Below are 15848 nucleotides of genomic sequence, written 5' to 3' on the forward strand. Positions count from 1 at the left end.
GGGGTGAATCAATGGTTCCTAAATTATTTTCTTTTTAAACAACCTTGGTAAACTGGTTATCACCCTAAGCACTAAATAGTCAAACCGGCTAGACAAATATGGATATCAAAATAGGAAAACACACAAATGCAACCCACAATAGCAAATATATGAGGAAAACCCAATATGGGAAAAACCTTGGTGATAAATTTTGTTGGAGTCTACTACTCCAATCTAGCCTCACAATGAAATAATGGATTACAATGATTTAGGGCACCAACCCAAGGAGCACCAACCCTTACTAATTTAGGGCACCAACCCAACAAGCACCAACCCCTACACCAAGCTCCAAATTGGTGATGTATAATAAAATACAATTTTGATATAGTTATAGCACCTAGATGCAAATGAGTTCTACAACACCTGATCAATAGATTACTGGCAGTTAACAACCTCCTCTTCTTCATTGGTTCTCACGCTGTCAGTTATCAAATTACTCTCTCTAATCACTCAGTGGTTACTCTTAGCCTCTCTTCTTTCTCCCTCAGCCTCACACCACACTATGTCACTCTCAGATGCCTTCTTGACCAATCACACCTCATTGGTTAGCTTAACTGTTAATCCTATAATAGTTTACCGATTACTCTATCTCTAGCGGTTAGATCCTCTCACTGGTTCGCCTGTTAACTCACTCTACAACTTTCTTAGAATAAACCCTAAGGAAGATGATCTTTCTACTTTCTCATGCTTTCCTCTCTCTCACATCAAGCATCAGTGTGTGCTTCTCATCAATGCAACCTACCCAATCAGCATTAGTGTGTGCTTCCAAGATGAATTCCCCTTGTTTAGGATACCACAAACCATAATTGAGTGTTCCTTGTAGGTACCTAAAAATTTCGCTTATGACATTCATATGTGGTTGCTTAGGTGTAGCTTGAAATATAGCCACCATGCACACTACCTACACTATATCTAGTCTAGAAGTAGTAAGATACAATAGGCTTCCTATCATGGATCTATACAATGTCTAATCCACCATTGGTGATTCATCATTCTTTCTTAATTTTCTTATGGTCACCATGGGGGTACTTACCAGTTTGTAGCCCTCCATTTGAAATTTCTTCAACATGTCCTTTGCATACTTGGTTTGTGAGATAAATATTCCCTTATCTTGCTATGATTTTTGCAAACCAAGGAAGTATGTCAATTCTCCAAGCATTGACATCTCAAATTGTGGCTGCATCATATCAGCAAATTCTTTGCAAAGGGTGTCCTTGTTGCCTCAAAAAATAATATCATCTACATACACAACCACAATGATAATGTGGTCTCCATCTTTCTTGATGTATAAATTATTGTAAGCACTCCCCTTTTTGAATTCTTACTCCTTTAGGTACTGATCTCGCCTTGAATACCATGCTCTAGGAGCTTGTTTTAAACCATACAAGGCTTTCTTCAACTGGCACATAAAGGTTTCATCATCATGTATAAGAAACCCTTCTGGTTTCTCTATGTACACTTATTCTTCCAAATTTCCATTGAGGAAGGAAAATTTTACATCCATTTGATATACTTTATAACCCTTGTAGGAAGAAAAGGCTAGAAACTTTCTAATTGCTTATAATCTAGCTACCGGTGCAAATGTTTCTTCAAACTAAATGCCCTCTACTTGAGAGTGACCCTTTCACACAAGTCTAGCTTTATCCCTAACAATTTTACCTTCTTCATTCATCTTATTTCGATAGACCCATTTGGTGCCAATGATGTTCTTATCTTTCGGTCTAGGGACTAATTCCCAAGTCTTGTTCTTCTCAATCTATTGCAACTCTTCTTCCATGGAATCCATCCATTGTTATCTTTTTCTGGCCTCATTGAATATTTTAGGTTCTACTTCAGTCATGAGGCAGAAGTTGACTTGTTCATCATTCCGAGCAAGTCTTCTCCTAGTCTGCACACCAACACTCTTATTACCTAAAATCTACTCTTCCAGGTGGTTCATCTACACATACCGGTTAGGATCCTTTTTGGATGCTTCTTCTAGTTCATTTTCTAACTGATCTTCCTCACCTTCATCATCAGAATCATCATACCAATTTACCTATGATTTTCTTCCTTTGTGCATATCCTCATCAACTCTTACATGCACATTCTCAATGACTTTTCTTTGTCTTTTGTTGTAGCATTTATAGGCCTTGATGTTAGAGGAGTAACCAAGAAATATTTCTTCATCACTCCTAGAATCAAAACTATCTAAACCATCCATATCTCTCTTGATAAAACACTTGCTTCCAAATACCTTAAAGTGCTTGACTAATGGTTTCTGGGCATACGATAACTCATAAGTTGTCATTCTGTTATTTTTTCTTAGTTGAACCCGGTTCAAGGTATATGTAGAAGTATGAACTACTTCCTTCCAATATATGTCTAGAAAACTGACCTCATTTAACATGTTTTTGGCCATCTCCTTGACTATCATGTTCTTCCTTTCTACTACACCATTTTGTTGTGGTGTCCTACGGGCTGAGTATTGCCTTCTAATTCCATGTCTTTCACAATAATCTTCAAAATCATTTGATGTGAACTCTCCACCCTAGTCTTATCTTAGACATTTCAACTTGCACCCACTTTCCTTCTCCACCATCTTCCTAAAGATATTGAATTTGTCAAATGCTTGTCATTTATCTTGTACGAAAGTGACCCACGTCATTCTTGAGTAGTCATCAATGAAGAGCATAAAATATCTTTCACCAGCAAGAGCTCTTGTCCTAGTTGAACAACACAGATATGTATGTACAATTTCAAGTGGTCTTGAGGTGTTGTGTTCTTTTGTTCTGAATCTCACCCTAGTCTACTTCCCTTTTACACATTCATCACAAAATGTGCTTACCAGCTTGATGATGGGTGGAATATTTCTTACACACCCCTTTTTGCTAATTGAAACTAAGTTATCAAAATTTATGTGGCTTAATCTTCTATGCCACAACCAACTTTCATCCACTTGTCCCAACATACATTGGGATTCAAAACATTCTTTCAGATTGTATACATTATTAGTTGTCCTCTTTCCTTTAGATACAATCTGACCGGTACTCTCTTTCTTTATCTGGTAGCTGGTAGAATCAAAGGTGAATTTGTAACATTTGTCACACATCTGACTTACACTCAACAAGTTGTTCTTTAAGCCTTCCACATAATACACATCATGTGCCTTCATTTTTCCATCAATATTAAGAGTACCTTTTCCCTTTATTTTGATGGATGAGTTGTCTCTGAATCTTACGTAGCCACCATTCCAATATTCAAGCTTGATAAATTTCTTTTTATCATTGGTCTTGTATTTGGAACAACCACTGTCTACAACCCATAGATTTTTCCTTTCAGCATGTAAGGCAATCTGCACTATCAAACTTGATTCTGCCTTGTCCTTTTCTTTCTCAACCCATACCGGTTTGGTTTCCTTCTTCTTGTCAACTGCTATTTTGTGCTCCGGTTTAACTACCAGTTCTTGATCAAGGTCTGTCATCTTTTGTTTGATTTTTCTATTTTTTGAAAACTTTTCTATATGTCCAAACTCTTGACAATTATAGCATTTCACATTTTCAATTAAGGATCAATCTTTGAAACTATTGTAGGACACTGACTTATTCTTCCTACATTCAAAACTCCTATGACCAAATTCATTCCACTGATAACAGACAACATTCATATCCTAGAGTGCATTAAATGGATTTCTACTTTCATAACTCATAGTGGGCTTATTGGTTAATCTACAATCAGCTATCCTATGTCCAAATTTGTTACACCAGTAACAATAACCATGAAATTTTGGAACATACTGGTTAGGTTGCCTTGGTCTTGCAAACAACTACCTCACTGAGGATCTTCCTTTCATGTTGCTAACTCTTGTGAATCCTTCATGATCAACTCTTGCATTTGTCCTTGGATCTGCATGTTGGTACATTGAGTGTGGCCTCTATTTTATTGATTGTGTATATTGGTTTTTGTGACGGTTTCTAATAGCATCTGCATATGTCTTCTTACCAGTATCCTTTCTTACCGTGAATGTCTTCTTCTCTTCACCTTCACTCAATGAAGTGAATTGTATCTCCTTACTGGATGTATCCTTACTATTTGAACATTGTCCTTCGTCAAATCCTAAGCCACCGATATCTTTAGATGGCTTCTATTTTCTCAACATATTTTCCAAGGCTTCAGTGTTGCCTTCATATTTGCTTCTTACTTTCATTTCTTCCTTAGTTTTTTCAAGCTCCTTTCTGAGCTTCATATTTCTGCTTCCAGATCTTGATGCTCCTTTTCCTTCTTCATCAGATCAGAGGATGTAACTTCACATATCCTCTTAGATTTTTCGAACTAGAGTTTCAAGTCAGATATAACTTGATTGGACTCATCCGGGGGTTGCTTCAAGAGACCTTGTTCATCTACTGCAGCAAGCTTGAACTTCTTGATCTCTCTTCTTTTTTTACTCAACTCCTCAAGAGCACTTATGAGCTCACCTTCTAGATCCACTTTGGCCTCAATGTTTTCTTCTTCCTCATCAACTGGTTCATCAAGTTCCATAAAGAGATTAACTTCTCTTTCATTCTCATGTTATTCATCTTCTGATGCACTTTCTTCATTTGTGGCATCACCCTCAAAAGTATATAGGTTGTTCTACTTTTGATAGCCTCATCTTCCTTGCTGGTAGACATATCTTTCTTTGTCTTTACTAGCAGATATGCTAAAACTTCTTTGTTGATCTCCACCGGTTTCATTATAAGGACATTTTGTAGCAAAGTGTCCAACTTTGCCACAATTGAAACATTTTAGTGGTATCTTTCCTTTATACTTGTCAGATCCTCTCTTGAACTTTCTGACAAATTTTTCTACCTCTATATCCGAGTCTTCAGTAGATCCTTTATGAGCAACCTCTTCCTTGCCCTTTTTGGTGGAGTGGAATGCTGCCTCTTTCCTTGAGGATGCTTCACCGGTTGTTCTCATTTCATAGGATGTTAGTGAACCAAATAGCTCATCCATTGTGAAAATATTCAAATCCTTGGCTTCCTCTATGTCAGAAACCTTAGTATCATACTTAGGTGTGAGATATCTAAGTACCTTCTTGACAAGAATCTCGTCTACAATTTCTTCTCCAAGTCATCTTATGGTGTTCAAAGTTTCATCTATTTTGTGAAGGTAGTTTTCAATCTTTTCTTCATCCTTCATTTTGATGCCTTCAAGTTGACCCCTTAGTTCTTGTAGCTTGGTCTCTTTGACTTTTGCATCTCCTTAAAATAACCTCTCAATTTTATCCCAAGTCTCCTTAGTGGATACACAGTGCATGACCTTAACAAACTCATTATTAGACAACCTACTTAAGATAGCATGTTTAGCCTTTGCATTATTCTCATACTCCTTCTTGGAATCTAGATCAGTGGGAGGAACATTAGGGACAATATACCCATTATTGATAGACATCCAGACATCAAAACCAAGGAAGGAAATATAGGTCTCCATTCTTTTTCTCCAAAAGGCATAGTTAGATCCATCAAACATGGGGGATTTTGAGGAGGTAGAGTCATTTGTTGCCATTATGTTCTAAGACCATAATCTACCTAAGCTTTAATCAACTGGGAACCTAGGATCTGATACCAATTATTGAGCACAATGTACCACTGAGAGGGGGGTGAATTAGTGGTTCCTAAATTCTTTTCATTTAAAATAACCTTGGTATACTAGTTATCACCTCGAGCACTAAATAGTCAAACCGGTTAGACAAATGTGGATATCAAAAGAGGAAAACACACAAATGCAACCCACAACACCAAATGTATGAGGAAAACCTAATATGGGAAAAACCTTGGTGAGAAATGTTGTTGGAGTCTACTACTCTAATCTAGCCTCACAATGAAACAATGGATTACAATGATTTAGGGCAACAACCCCTATTGATTTAGGGAACCAACCCAAGGAGCACCAAGCTCCAACTCAGTGATGTATAATAAAATACAATTTTGATACAGTTATAGCACTTGGTTGCAAACCAATTCTGCAATAGTTGATCAATAGATTTTTGTCGATTAACAACCTACTCTTCTTCATTGGTTCTCACACTGCCGGTTATCAGATTACTCTCTCTGATCACTCACTGGTTACTCTTAGCCTCTCTTCTTTATCCCTCAGCCTCACACCACACTATTTCACTCTTGGATGCCTTCTTGAAAAATCACACCTCATTGGTTAGCTTAACTATTAGACCTACAATAGTTTACCAGTTACTTTGTCTCTACCATTTAGACCCTCTCACCGGTTCTCCTGCTAACTCACTCTGTAACTTTCTTAAAATAAACTCTAAGGAAGATGATATTTCTCCTTGTTCAAGCTCTCTTCTCTATCACTCTTTATACCAAGCATCGACTAATTTCAGTCTTGAGCTCACATATTTATCTTCTAGGGCTCCCACCAAAGCAGCATGTCATCGATCTAGTTTTCTAAAGAGATGATCTGCATGTCATCAATCAACACCACCAACGCCTCACATTCCAATGTGTATTATCTAAATCTAGAGGTTTGCACCATGATTTTATGAGTTTCTCTGTCACATGCCATTAATGTCTTGGCTATTTCCTTCAGCGAATGGGTACACAGATTAGATCTTCTTGCAAGATAAGTTCAATAGCTTGCCAACTTGTTTTCCTTGAGCCGCAATCTTCTGTCATCTTCCCATGACTTGCAGGTTCTTCATAAATTTGAACTTCTTGCTAACTATTACATTGATGGACACTTCACTGACCTATGCATGATCACCACCTGGCTTCTAGTTGTCATCTTTGTCGACATCCTCCTCTGCTTGGTTTGCCATGTCATTTTGACATTATTTGTTGACCAAGAATGACTACTGGTTCAAATCAGCTTACCGGTATAACCTAACTCCACCAGTGGGTCTTCATACCTGCAAACCTCTTATTTATTGGTGGATCAACTTGGCCTTCCATAAAACATGTTGGTCTGATTACTCAGTCCATTTACTAACAATATTAACCTTATTTGAGTATACCCTTTTACATTCTTGAGTTCTTCTCTTGTTTGCTTTCTTTGTCTTGTCGATGGTCCTGCTTTACCGGTAGATGATGCATTTCATGTGTATCAGTATTTTACCTTCAATCTTCTTACATAAATATGGATTGGCTTCATTATGTCTTACTTCTCCTATACTGGTCACCACTTCTTACTCACGGGTGATCATGCCAAATCCGTTGACATCAATGACAACTTAATGCCAATAATGCCAACATGTTGTAGGCTGAGAGAATTATTTGGCACACTTGCACCCTGCCAACTAGGAATAGGAAGTGTTTGTTCCATTTACCCAATTTTCCATCTATTTTCTCTCTAATCCATAGCCACATGTCTCTAAGGTTAGGACTGATTGAGAATGGTATACTCAAGTGCTTCACCTAGTGATTTGGCCCCCCAAGAAATGGAAAATTTATCAAGCCAGGGAGGACGTTGAGTGTCCCAACCAAGAAATATTGATTTGGTTAGAGAGATCTCCCTCCCTGATGATTCATATAAGATATTCAGCTTATCCATTAGGTTAACAAAATTGATTTCAAACATTCTACAATAATGGTGGTATCATCTGTAAATTGTACATTGAATATTTCCTCACTATTCAGCAATGATATGCCCTTTACCCTAGGAGAAAGCATGTTATCTCTCAATAAGTAGTGCATTTCATCAACTACATTGACAAATAGGGCAGGGGCTAAGGGACATCCCTGATGGATAGATATAGAAAGTCCAAATCTTTTAGATCTAAGACCATTAACTTCAATAAATGCACTAGCATCTGAAAGCAGAATTATGATCATGTTACCAAATCTTTGAGGGAAACCCAACCCTTCTAGCATAATGAATATGAACCTCCATTCAATTCTATCATAGGCTTTTTTAAAAACAAGAAGAAGTATAGTTGAGAGTTGTCCTGACACTTTGGCCCAATTCATGGCCTCCTAGTAGGTAATCAGGTTCTCCAATATATATCTCCCTTTGATAAACCTGGTTTGGGTGTGGTTAATGACCTTAGGAAGGATGTCCTCTAACCTTCTGGCAAGGATTTTGAGTAGGATCTTATAAGATACATTTAGGAGAGTAATGGGTCTCTAGTTATAAAGAAGAGATATGTCTCCTTCTTTAGGGAGTAGTTTAATAAGGCCCATATTGATCTCCATCCCCAGTGAACCAACATAAATAGCCTCTTTGTATACTTTCAGTAAAGTTTTACCTATCCATTCTAAGTTGGTCTTATATAATTCCACTGTAAGCCCATCTGAACTAGGGGCTTTATCATTGTTGAGGAATGAAATGGCCTTTGGGACTTCATCAAGTGAAATCTCTCTTTCCAATATGCTGCTATCTTCCTTAGTTACCCTATTAGGAATGATTGACTTAATCCTCCTTTTACAGTCTTCCTTTTGTGAGTCATTATCCTCTAAATAGAATTAGGATGAATACTACTGTTTAAAGGCATTGAAGATTTCTATAGGATTTGAGAGTTCTTGGCCATCTACCCATATTTCTCCTATCCTTTCTTTAGATTCTTTGCATTTGAGTATCTGAAAGGAAAACCTTGACCCTTTGTCTCCTTGCTCAATCCAGTTGATTCTAGCCCTAGTCTTGATTCCTTGAATCTTATGGTGTTGCAGTCTTCTAAGGGCATCCTTGGCATACTAGGCATTTTCAACACAAGTTGTATTTCCAGGGTCCTTTTGGCACTGTCCTTCTGCAACAAGTAGCATATCATGAAGTTTAGATTCTAGTTTTCTAGAATCCTTAGCCTTTTTTTCTCCCAACAGTCTGAAATATTTTTTTCCAACTGCTAACATTTTGGTTCCATCTATCAATCTTATAATACATGATTGTGTTATAATCATTGAACAACTTGATGATCAGCATTGCATGAATCATGTCATCATCTAAGAGAAGATTAGGGTTTAAGATGAATTTGTCTCTTCCATCGACCATTACTCTATCAACATTTCCTAGAGAGATCATAGTTTGAATAGGGTGATGATCTAAGAGGGAATATGGTACCACCCTCACACCAGACCCTAAGTCATATCTATTGAAGTGAAAAGTATCCTTATGGGCATAGAACTTGTCTAATCTAGAATATATCCTTGTGTTGACTTTCTAAAAGTTGCACCAAGAGAACCTTATATCATTACCTTCCCTTTTCTTATTAGCCATGGGGTAAAATAATTTTAATCTATTGATCATTTTGTTCCAGTAGAATTTTGCATCTCCTTTCCACTCAAACTTGTTTCCTCCCCTCTTATTAGATGGCCTCTCAATCATGTTAAAATCTCTACCCAATATCCAAGAAATCTCCTCCAACTATGAGGTCCACTTCCAAAGTTCAATCCTTTCCTTAACATCATTGGGTGCATAAATTGATCCAATTCCATATTCAGTCCCTTTAACCTTTAGAATCAACCAAACCAAACTATTCTAGGGGGAGCACCCCCACCTTGCTATGGTACTCCTTCATTTGTGACTAAGCACGATGGCTACCTCACCCTTTCCTTTTTGATTCTCGGTGGTGAAATATGTTGCATCCTTCCATATACATTTTAAGTTAATATCAAGAGAGAAATGTAGCACCTTAATCTCCTGCAGCAGCAGGACATCTGTATTATTGTATAGTTTGAGAAACCTCTTCACCACATATTTTATGTCCGAGCTCTAGTCCCCTGACATTCCAAGATACATGGTTCAAGTTAAAGGAGGAGGTGTCCATGGGTTCCCTGAAGGTTTTATAGCACTTAGGAAAGTGCTTAGGATCACTTAGTTTGATAGGCTGGGAAGCAATAGAGGCATTTGGTCTGCCTCTCTTTTTTTTAAATTCAAACATTTGCTTAGCTCCTAGATCTTGAGAGACAATTTTCTTTTTAGTGTATTTCTTTTTTTAAATCATTTTAGTACTATCTTTTTGAATGCCATATGCTTTCATAGCCTCCACCACTAGGTCTTGGTTGGGTTCTTTGGTGTAGGGAACAATTGCCCAAGAGATTCTCTTGTCATCACTAGGCTCACATCCCATATGATCTTTCTCCATAGGAGTCTTGCACTTGGCCTCATCCAAACAACCTCCCAACCTTACCTCAATACCAAGGTTAGAATTACCCATGAAATAATCTAGTGATTTCCTAGTAAGCATACCACTGAGGGGAAGACCTTTTCTATCTCCTAACAAGGAGCAGTTGTTGGATTCATTAGTGCTCTGAGAGCCATACTTCTGGACAAAATTATCCATCCCCTCCTTGATATCCTTAGACTGATTAGTCACAGGCTTGGGGGAATGATTATCTAGGGTATTGACCATAGGTTTGGCAGGAATGACAACAAGTTCAAAATTATTTATTTTCTCTTCAATTCGATTTCTAGTATCTATCATCTTTTAAAACTTTTCCATCACAATTTGTTGGGAATTTAATCTAGTGGAGTTAGAGTTTGAACCTTTATTGTCTTTACTGCTTGGAAAAACATTGTTCCCATCCAGAGTGGGGAATGAGGGAGGTTTGAAATTGGCCCAAATGACAATGTGGAGATCATCAAGTTTGGTAGGAGAGACATCATGACCATATGTAGGAGAGGGGTCAGATTTGGAAAAAATAGGTTGGTTTTCCTTAATTGGGGGTCAAAAATACCAGAGAGGGCTGATGGGTGGAGAAAATCAAGGGTTTTTTGAGGGACCCCCCAATCCAAAATTAGAGTCTAAATCCTAAGAGGGGTTAGCTCATTTAGAAGCAGGGGGAGGATTCTTTCCCTTGGAAGTAGGGTTTCTTGATTTTTTAAGCAGAGGGCAATTCCTTCGGATATGTCCTTCTTTTTTGCATAAAAAGCATGCATTGATCCCTCCTAGATATTCAATTGGACATGCAAAAGAGTCTTCCTCAAGTTCAAAGTGAATTAAAGACATAATCTCAACCTTGGGTTTAATAGAAATGAGTAACCTAGCATTCATGTGGGGGAGGAGAGTGGACAAATTGTCCATCCTTATCACATTACCTATGGATATGAAAGCTTGAGGGAGCCATTTCCATAAAATGGGTGGGACATTCTTCACCATGACCCATCTAGGGAACATTAAAGCAAGGATCTTTTCATGGTTAGCCTTGGGAGACCAACCTATAGCTCTGAAACATCCATTGCCAGCATTCCAAAACTTCTTTTTAATAACTTCTTTCTAATTGGTAGAATCTTTAAAAAAAACGATGAACAATCCTTTCTGGATCATATGGCAAAAACTAAATTGAAACCCTAATCTATTAACCCATACTTTTTGCACCCATTCATTCATAAAAAAATTGGAAGGGGTTTTACTATGGTCTAAGACAACAAAGAAGATGGTGGTGTCTCTTAACCTAGAGCTCACATTCAACAATACTACATTCATTTCAGAATTAGGCATAACGATTAAAATGGTACTAGAAGAATCCTTACCTCCTCCTCCATTACCATCCTATGGTCCATTTGAAGTTGACTGCACCACCAGGAAGAGTGCAACTTTAGGAGGGCTTGTAAAACCGACAAGAGCTTGTTTGAAATTCCTCTCTTCTCCTTCCACAATGTTTTATGAAGGGTATGAAGCACTAGGATGTTTAACTCCATCTCCCATACACTACGCTTGCATGCTCAATAGGAGGGGGAGTTAATGAGCAAGGTATGGGCTAGAGGTGGCTGGCTTTGCATGGGCTTCTGCCCATGCGTAGTCGGCCCTAGATGCAAAGCACTCTCGTTTTGATCTATAATATCCAAAATCTTCTTCTTAATATATATATTATATTATATAATATATAATATATTATATTATATACTATATTATATATTATATATAAATATAATGTATAATAAATTATATATCATATAATATATTATATATAAAATGCATGGAATAAAAACTAAATCGGATATCTAATTCCTGTGGGTATTTTTATACCCATTGGGACAGCTTGTGGGTCATTGTTTACCCATGGGCTATGCATAAGGTATAAAATACAATATCGAATTTGAGCGGATATTCGATTTGGGGGCAATTTTTTTGTCAATTTGTCAGCTAAGGTGTGATTTTATTGCACTTTTGTTGTTTTTTATCAATTTTTTATTTTTTTATTTTTATTTTTATTTTTTTATAGAAACTAATTTTTTTCATTTGAAATACATTGTTCTTTCAAATTTGTTGATTAAATTCAAAATTTCAAAATCAAACAAGTTAAATGGGGGATAGCAATGATAATCTTGAACAACCACAACTGTCACAATCACCACAACCACCAAACCCTCCATTAGAGATCCCTCCATTGCCAAACCCCCCCTCAATTCAAGATTTAATTGGTCAAAATTTAAAGCAATTGAGGGGCATTGCAAATATTTACAGTAGAATCCCTCATCTAGCCCCAATGTTAGATCCTCTTAATTCCATAATAAAAAATGTAAAATCTGTCACTGTGAAGCATAATGTCACTCTTTTGTGGCGAGAGTACACGAGGAATAGATATGTAGATGCATTGACCTATGATCAAGTCAAGAAGCTTGACATATCCAAAGCTGGTATTGCCGCATTTTTTTATCAATCCCCACACTATACAACGTGTAGATGTGAAAACAATTTTTTTTTTCCATCAAATGGTGTCAAAATGAAGATATTGTTGAAGCAAGTGAAAAGTGGAAAGACAAGATTGAATGGTTAATATGCCAACAAATCAATCAAAACACAAAACAAACTATTATACATCACTATTTTACCTTCTCCTTTGGATTGGTTTTGATGAAGTGGAAGATGTGCCCTTGTGCTCCACTTGTTTGGATTTTCCCTTATTGATTGATGTGCATTACTCTCCAAATGCACAACAAATGGCTAAGTGGTGGAATGATGGATGCATTATAGATGGAGGAAGTGGATTGCTATGAATGCGAAGTGATTATTGATGCTCAATTGACTATAGTATGGATGCACAAATGAGAACTCTAAATCTATTATGGAAGCATAAGATTACTTAAACATGAGATGACAAATGAAGGGGAGGAGACCCCAATTTATAGATTTGAAGGGAGAGGAATGGACTATCAAGATTGAAGATGAATCAAGGGTGGAAATTGAAAGAGAGAGGGCACACATATTTTTTGTCATCGATGTCAGCAAGGCCTGAATTGTGAGGTAGCCCCATGAAACTTGTTCATTTTTTACCTCACGTGCTCCGAGAAAGGCTAGCCTACCTCGTTGGTTAGTCACTTTTTGTGTCTTGTCATTTTGTTTTATCTTTTTTAAGTTGTCTTTATTTTTGCAGTCTTTCATACAGATCAAACTTTAAAGTCTGACCTACAAAGGCTTGTAGGTTAATGTTTTAAGCACATTGGGATTTAAAGTCTGATGTGCTAAGTTGCAAGATTCCAGAAAACCCACAGGTTGGATTTTAAAACCCGACTTGCAGTGTGTAATGCCCGCCAAAATACCCTAGAGAAATATAGCTAAAAACACACTAATTTAAAATATTTTTTTTTAAACAATACAACACATAACATCACTTAAGAAATGCAGTGAGCACACAATAACAATTAAGTGTTATGAACATAGAATATTTCACTCAAGCTTTTCAAACAATTATGCAAGCAGAATACAATAAACCATTTCTACTACTCCCCAGGGTATCTCAACAACATTACTTAATCTACCTACATAAGAAATAAACATGTACTTTCTTCTAGATCAATACCTCATAATCTTAATCATTATACACACATAGGTGCAACATAGCAATACCTAACACTCATGATATGCAACCTTCTTAATCTTTCATTTAATATGAGATTCTATCTTTCAATGCACCACTATTTCCTTTTTCACTTAGATTCATTTTATACACCAAGTCCAAATGTTCCTATTACCATTAACCAACCTCTAACTATAAACATCACCATACACATACCAAGATTAATCCCTTACATTGCATTAACATGATTTCCATTTATAATTAACTTCTATATAGTCATTTATAATTATATGCTCCTAGCATACTTATTACTTCATCATGATTCGAAAAGTACATAATGCAATACTCACAAAGTCTCCTTAAACATTTAACCCATAGCTCATTTAATACTCATAAAATCTCTTACACTATATTCAACTAACCAACAATCATCTCATTACAAATCAGGTAACTAAACGAATTCATCTCAGCACAAACTATGATACAATATGCTAATTCCATAGCCACTAATAGCATCCACTAACTGGAGATATAATCTTAAACCATATCACATGATACATTATAATCCTTTCTTAAAAGAAAAGCATTCATTTTACCATCTACCCATACACTTACTAGTAATTTCCATTAATAAGATTAATAATTCATTCATTAAGAAGATCCATACAATATTTCATAAGGAACCTTCAATTACACCCCAATCATTATAAGATTTCAATTCAATCATTAGATCACTGCCTACGAAGTACGATACTATAATTTCAAATTCTTTAATCACAACTCATAAACATGTCCTAAGATATCTGTGAGATTATGCCAATATCAAGAGACAATGTAAAGCACAAATAAGAGAGCCAAAATATATGATAGAAATAAACTGTATTCTATCAAGATGAAAATACTAATCAACTGGATCATCAAGCAATACATACAATGAATATGAGCCTACTTATATAGGCAAGGCTATATGGATATGTGAGCATACAAACATGACATGTGGCTCAATAAGAAACAAGGGTAGGTAGGAAATAGGTGTGGGTAGGTAGGAGAAATAATATAATAGTCCACATGAGGTGGATCACCCACTGAATGTGGAGTGTAACAAAAAGATCAACACCATAAAAGGTGGAAATTCTCCTACACACACTATCCCAATGTGGCACAAACACCCAAGTGTCTCATACCCAAACTACTATGAAATGCATTTCCTAAGTAAACTTAAGTAAGGTGTAATAATATCCAAGATGAATAATTATTTACACCAACACCCCCCCTTAAGTGCAACTTAGGGGAATGCACTTAATTCTACAATGCAACTAAGAAATGCAAGATGGGTCCCAGCTATGAGGCCATGTTAGGTACCCATGTACAAATGCAAATGTATGAAAACCAATGCAAGAAAATCTCTCAAAAAGCGGGGAAAGAGAGAAAAACCCAATGGGAAAAAACCCTCCCCCAAAAGAGAGATGAAAACTAGATGCAAAGAAATCTCATAGAAGTATGTGAAGGACAAAACCCCATGGGAGGAAAAAGTCCCCCCCATATGAGAGAAGAAGAGGGACTAGGAAGCCCCCCCTCAATCTGGAATCTGCACCAACAATAGAAGCTCAAAGATGAATGAAGAAATTGCTCCATGAATGTTGAACAACATTCCTCCCCTTAGGAAGAAACAAAACCAAAGGTGTATCCATGAAGTCTCCCCAACCATGAAGGGAAGATGAAGCAAAAATACTCATGATGAAAGGAATCTTTGAAAACTGCTCAAGTGACCCCATGTTGATGCTGAAAGGTACCCCCTCCAAAGGTGGTAAATTGTGCCACACTACTAAAAAAGGCTCTCCAATATCTAGTGGAGATGAATGTAGAACAATATCCAAAGACTCATATGTCTCCTCAAAAGATAAAGAGACCTCCTCCAAGTGGTGTACAAAAGTATCCACAATCATGTCAACTTCTAAAGATTGATCATGTAGAGAATGCACAAGAGGGTCAGAGTTATCCCTCACAACAATCAAAGAAGGATCATCTTCATCAAAGAGAAGATGAATGTCATGAATGGTGTCTCCCAAATCTGCAATGTAGGAGTCCACAAACAAACCT

Source organism: Cryptomeria japonica, chromosome 6 (assembly GCF_030272615.1).
Source record: "Cryptomeria japonica chromosome 6, Sugi_1.0, whole genome shotgun sequence".
In the NCBI taxonomy this organism is placed as follows: Eukaryota; Viridiplantae; Streptophyta; class Pinopsida; order Cupressales; family Cupressaceae; genus Cryptomeria; species Cryptomeria japonica.